This window comes from Populus euphratica, unplaced genomic scaffold, assembly GCF_000495115.2.
Source record: "Populus euphratica unplaced genomic scaffold, PopEup_1.0 scaffold426.1, whole genome shotgun sequence".
Taxonomy (NCBI): domain Eukaryota; kingdom Viridiplantae; phylum Streptophyta; class Magnoliopsida; order Malpighiales; family Salicaceae; genus Populus; species Populus euphratica.
Window position 1 is genome coordinate 191,266 of NW_011500305.1, and position 6,540 is coordinate 197,805.

The 6,540-nt window shown below is 31.4% G+C and overlaps 2 protein-coding genes across 3 annotated transcripts in view; both read right to left on the bottom strand.

The window, feature by feature from the left end:
- LOC105113427 (major allergen Pru ar 1-like) overlaps window positions 1–6,540 on the bottom strand; it is a 17,649-nt gene that overhangs the window by 6,057 nt on the left and 5,052 nt on the right. The gene's annotated exons all lie outside the window — the stretch shown is intronic.
- LOC105113429 (major allergen Pru ar 1-like) overlaps window positions 1–6,540 on the bottom strand; it is a 16,595-nt gene that overhangs the window by 5,010 nt on the left and 5,045 nt on the right. The window lies entirely within an intron of this gene.

Sequence of the window (6,540 nt, forward strand, 5' to 3'; positions counted from 1 at the left end):
CTTATATATTATAATTATACTTATAATAATAATATAAACTAAAATACTTTGAGCTGTCTTTTTTTTTTATTATTATTTTTATGTCTTTATTGGTGTTTTTTTTTTGCTTTTTTTTCTGTGTTTTTTTCTTTTAATAATTTTTTTAATTTAGTTTGTTAATATTAAATTGTTTTTGTTTAGTTATCAAATTTTCATGACACGAATCCTGAGTTTGATAGGTTAACTTGGTATGATGGATTAACTCGAAATTTTTTTTGTTGTTTTTCTTTTTAATTAATTATTTTCATTTAGTTTGGTTTGTTAATGTGTGTTTTCCCATGCCTATGCTTATATATTATAATTATACTTATAATAATATAATAATAATAACATATACTAAAATATTTTGAGTTGTCTTTTTTTTTTCATTTTTTTTGTTTTCATTTTTTTTGTTTTTTATGCTTTTATAGGTTTTTTTTTCTTTTTTATTTGTGTTGTTTTCTTTTAATAAAATTTAGTTTGTTAATATTAATTTTTTTTTAAGTTATCAAACTTTCATGATAAAGATCCTGAATTTGACGGGTTAACCTAGAATTTTTCTTTTTTGCTTTTTTTTTTTATTTTTAATTAATTTTTTTCGTTTAGTTTGGTTGGTTAATGTTAAATTCTTTTTATTTAATTATCAAATTTTCATGATATGTATCTCGGGCTTGATGGATTAACCTGGTTCAACAGTTTAACCTAGTTAACCCATCAATTTTTTTTCTATTTAGTTATCAAACTTTCATGACATGAATTTCAGGTTTGACGGGTTAACCTGGTTTGAAGGGTTAACCCAATTAATTCAAATTTTTTAGCCAGACCCATATCCAAGACTATTAGGTCTGGTGTTGCAGCCAAACTCACTTAAATTTAGATCATACAAGTTTAATGTTATTATTAATATTATAAATATTATTTTTGGATTGAGTATAAGGTGCATCATTTTTATGAATAATACTTCTGAGAGAATTGAAAAAGGACTTATAAGGTGCATCATTTTTATGAATAATTGTGGATGGACTGCGTACTGTATAAATAAATAAATAAAAGATATAATTTATGTCACACCCACACATCAAGATGATTTTAAAAAATAGTTTGAAAAATAATAGTTTTCTAGCATTTTATTTTTTTGATGGAAAATAGTATTATTTAAGGAGTTGCTACCTAGTATTATGGTTATTAGAAACCCTAACTGGTCAATAAATATTTTATGATGTGAGATTGGTTACACAAAAAAAAAAAAGATATTATCATCCCTTGAGCGTCTTGCTTAAGACAGGCTGCATTGCTGATTTTTTCATAAATTGCTAATGTTTTGTTGGTTTATGTTATAGTGATTTTTGCGTGTAATATTCCTAATTCTGGAGCTAATGAATCTTTTAACTATGAATATTTCCAACTCTATTGTTGGTAAATAATACATAGCTATAAAAGAAAGAAAGATTTAAATTAGTTTTTTTTTTAATTCCTGACTTTAGTGTCAGTGAATAAACAAATCAAATAAATATATTTATATGCATCACATAAAAAAAAATTTAATCATTATTTTTATTCCCGATTCTGGCGTCAGTGAATAAAAAAATCAAATAAATTTATTTTTTACGCATGCATATTTTTTATGTAACTAAATAAAAATAAAATATGATAAAATGAAATAAATTTACATTAGTATCTTTATTCCTGGATTTGACATTAGTGAATAAATCAATAAATTTACTTTATTTTATTTTATTTTTACATGCATATTTTTTATTTTTATATAATTAAATGAAATATAATTAAATAAATTTGAATTAGTATTTTTATTCTGACTCTAGTGTCAATGAATAAAAATAATAAATTTATATTTATATTTTTTATTTTTTATTTTTTTATATTTTTATTTACATTTTTGGGCTGGGTCTATATTTTTATTTTTGGGCTGGCTGGGTCGAGCTCAGCCCCTATGGTTTGTTAATGTTAAATTTCTTTCTATTTAATTATCAAAATTTCATAATACGTATCCTGAGCTTTACGGATTAACCTGGTTCGATAGTTTAACCCAGTTAACCCATAGGGGCTGAGCTCGACCCAGCCAGCCCCGCCCGGTCACTGGCCCAAGCCAGTGACCCGGCTGGATAAAGCACGCGTGAACTTGTTCACGCGTGCATGGGCACAGTGCGAAGGTAATTAATTGCCTTCGCACAGTGCTAAATACCCTCAAGATTCAAAAAGAATGAAAAGCAAGAGAAAGCTTACCGTGCCGAAGATTGCTCTGCTGGAGTGTTAGAGTTTTGGGAGAAGATCAGTGAAGACCCTTGTTGCTAGAAAATGGAATTCCTCCTTCTACCTTTGCTTTCCTGCCCTCTGTTTCTTCTTCTCTCGTCTTTTCTGTTTTATCGTCCCTGTGTCAGTCTCCTGCGTCTTGTGTTCTCGGTTTAGTTTCGGTTCATGATCTCCTCCTGTGTTTGCTGAATTGTTCTGGTTTTTTTTTTCTGGTTCTTGGCTCCCCTGTACGTGCTTCCAGTGTCTTCGTTCTCCTGTTTCTGGGTTTCTCCCCTTTTGCTGGTTCTGCCTTCCTTTTTTTCAGTCTTTCTCTGTGTTTTTTTTTTCGGTTCTGCCCCCTGTTTTTGCTCTTTTTTTTGTATGTTTTCTGGGTTTTTTCTCTGGTTCCTTTGGTTGCGATTTCTCTGGTTTTTGTTTTTCACGTTTTCTCTGGTTTTCTTCTCCCTTCATTGTTGTGTTCTTCTCTGCCTTTATAGGGCCAGAGAGCTCGCCCAAAACCAGTCCTGCCTTTGCAGGATTGTTATCCCTCCACAAACGGGACTGTGGGCAGAGGACGTGGTGACGATTGGATCGGCTTTGCTGCTGATTTTCCAGCTTCCCTGTTGAATCGAAATGTTCCCCAGCAATGGTGCCGTTTCGGCAGAAATGGAATTTTCACTTTGACCCCTGCTTCTGGAAATCTAACAATTGGATCCCTAATAATTAAAATTTTCTTTTAATTGTGCCCTTGGATAAATTTCAATTGAATCCTCAGTTAAATGCCATTTACACAACAGTCCTTGATTATAATTTTCTATAATTTTTCCTTTAATCAGCTTCAAATTGTTTTCAATTAAATCCCTGATTTCTTTAATTAATTAAATCAAAGTTTAATTAAGTCATAAACATATTAATTATTCAATTAAGCCCCTAATTTTATTAATTAAACTAATCCAAAATTTAATTAAATTTTTAAACTTATCAATTCTTCAATTATTGACCAATTAGCTCTTAAATTTAATAATTTCATTCTTAAACTTCAAATTTTATGTTATTAACCCCATTTATTATTTGTTCAAAAATTGGGTTATGACTGTTGTTCCCTCTTTATAATGTTTATGAAACCAAGTCATTGAAAAATTTATTTTCTTTTGACTTTACATAATAAATTTATAAAGAAAAAATAGACACAAAAGAACAATTGCTTTTTTAAGAGTCCTGAAAACTTTGAAAATAGTAGATTAATAGACATTCTTCACAGATAGATGTTGAATTAATAAATTAGTCATCGTGGAAAACTATACAAATGTTGTTTTTTTGTTTGAAATGGTCTAATTATTCTAGGTAACCTGCCCAAGGATATGAAAAATACAAATATTTTTTAAAAGTGGTATCATTGTAATGGATGACCTGTCCAATGTTGAAAAATACAAGAATTTTTCAAAAGTGGTTTCATTGTAATGGGTGATCTTCCCAAAATGTGAAAAATACGAGGATTTTTCAAAAATAGCCTAATTGTTCCAGGCGCCTACCCAATGTTGAAAAATACTAGGATTTTTCAAAAGTGGTCTCATTGTAATGGGTGATCTTCCCAAGATATGAAAAATACGAGGCTTTTTCAAAAGTGGCCTAATTGTTCTAAATGGCCTACCCAATATTAAAAAATATAAGGATTTTTTTCAAAAGTGATCTTATTGTAATGGGTGACCTTCCCAAGATGTAAAAAATACGAGGATTTTTCAAAAGTGACCTAATTGTTCCTGGCGGCCTACTCGATGTTAAAAAATATAAGGATTTTTCAAAAGTGGTCTCATTGTAATGGGTAATCTTCCTAAGACGTGAAAAATATGAGGATTTTTTAAAAGCAGCTTAATTATTCCAAGCGGCGTGCCCGATGTTGAAAAATACAAGAATTTTTCAAAAATGATCTTATTGTAATAGGTGACCTTCCCAAGACGTGAAAAATACGATGATTTTTTTTTAAATGGTCTCATTGTAATGAGTGACCTTCCCGATGTTGAAAAATACAAGGATTTTTTAAAAGTAATCTCATTATAATGGGTGACGTTCCCAAGACATAAAAGATACAAAAAGTCTAAAAGGGATGACATGATAAGGCTTGAAGGTGCACTCTTTAGGAGATGTGAGCTCAAAGAAAATAAAGGCTCGAAGGCCCACTCAAAAAGAAATGAGGGCTCAAAGGAGCACTTGAAAGGAGGTTGGGTTAGGAAACACACTACCTTGGGTGATCAAGGGCTTGAAGATGCACTCGACAAACATTTTTTTCTTCTTGGTCATTTTAAGGCAACCTTGATTGAACAAATTAAAAATTAAGGATCAAAATGAACTTTAACATATTTTGCCGCCTTTTTCTTTTAAATGAAATAGCATGTTTTGACCAAAATGGTTCTGTTTCATACACTGTTCATTAAAAAAAAAAACCTGAAACGATGCTGTTTTGAACGACATCATCATCTTCTTCCCCTGGACGTGCAGAGAATAGGGAAGAAGATTTTCTTTTCTCCTTTGTTTCTCACCTACTTCCCTCTCCCTGGTGACTTTAAACAGACACCAACACAACTTACTTTTCACGTGTTGAAGGGGTGGTGGAGTGGCGGGAACCCCCGGGCCCCCCCCCCAGCCACGTCTCCCTCCCCTATTTTTGCCTATTAAAACAGGGAAGGAGATGAAAAAAAAGAAGAGAGAACGAGAGGGACAAGAGAAAATAATAGAGGAGAAGAGAAGAGAGAGAGCAGAATAGGGGGGAAAAAATGAAAGAAAAAGGAAGAAGCAGAAAAGAGTGTAAAACAGAGGAGAGAGAAGAAAAATAGCACTGTCGGCCACTACGAACCACGATTGCCACCACCAACATTGTAGCCTATCGCCTCCAGTAACACAGCCAATGGTTGCAGCCACCGCAAGTCAACCCTTCTCCCTTTCTTCTTTCTCCTATTTCATTCTGCCAAGCCTCCATTGTTCATGTAGCATATGAACAGTGAAGGGCGCTGTTAGTTGGGTCAGGTTCGGCACAATCCATGTATTTGGGCCTGACTGGCCCATTAAAAAAAATTCAAAAATATTTTTTTGAAATTTTACAATTTTTTCACGTAATTTTTATGTCATTTTGATTAATATCGAGCAGTATTTTTATATCATAAAAATACAAAATCCGGTATTAAAATACCTAGTTTTCGTCAAAACCTCCAAAAATAAAAAAATTGAAAAAAAGAAAAAAATATTTTTGTGCATACAACCAAGTGTCTTAAAGCTAAAAAATCATATTGTGTTTTTCATACACCAAAAAACAATGTTTTAACATGAATTTTGACTTTAATAATCAGTTTATTAAAGTCAAGAGAACATTGACCAAAATTTTAAAAACAATAAAAATTTTATTTTGATTTGTTCTAGTATCAGGGATTACGAATTTATACATAAAACGTATTCCTAATATTAAAAAGGTATTTTTTTATTAATGACATAGAACAATTAGGTTCTTACCCGATAAGATAAAGATCTTCTTATATAAGAGGATTTTTCCTAAACTGTATGCAGACTAATAATTAGAAACCATAACAAGATCTTAGATTTTATTAGATAATAAAATAATGCAACTTATCTTTGATAGGGTATATTTGAGGTGCTAATACTTTCCTTTTATACAAGCAGTCTCCGTACCCCATCTTTAAGACCAGTTAGAGTTTCTAGTGACCAGAACAGTAGGTGACGACTCTCAATCTATATTTTTCTTGAGAAGGGACAAGAATTCATTGTCTCTTTATATTTTATCAGATAGGCTATATCTTATACATATAAATGTTTTTAGGATGGACGATTGCCGCGACGCAGCATACATGCGACAGACATATCTTGAGATTGTGAGTGATTAAAAAATCTAGTCTTAAAAGCAGGACAGACTTTTTTGAATGTGTTTAAACCATACTCTATTCCAACAAGATATAGACGATAAATCATAATATAATACCTAATGGATCTTGTTCTTTCTTATACCACGTTGTATAAGATGGATTGGGTGACGTATCAGCATTGGTTTCATGGTCAAAACCTTCAACAACTAATTCTAGAAGATCATTAGTGTTTAGAAAGGGCAGAAATTGGGACTGCCAGCATTGATAATTTGATCCATCAAGTTTAAGGGATGGGGTGGTAAGGTATGAGAAAGATAAAGGCATCTGACAGCTATAATGGCTCCGATTCAAAGTAAACACTTGACGACATGGTGATTTTTATTATGTATTTTGCAAACAATAC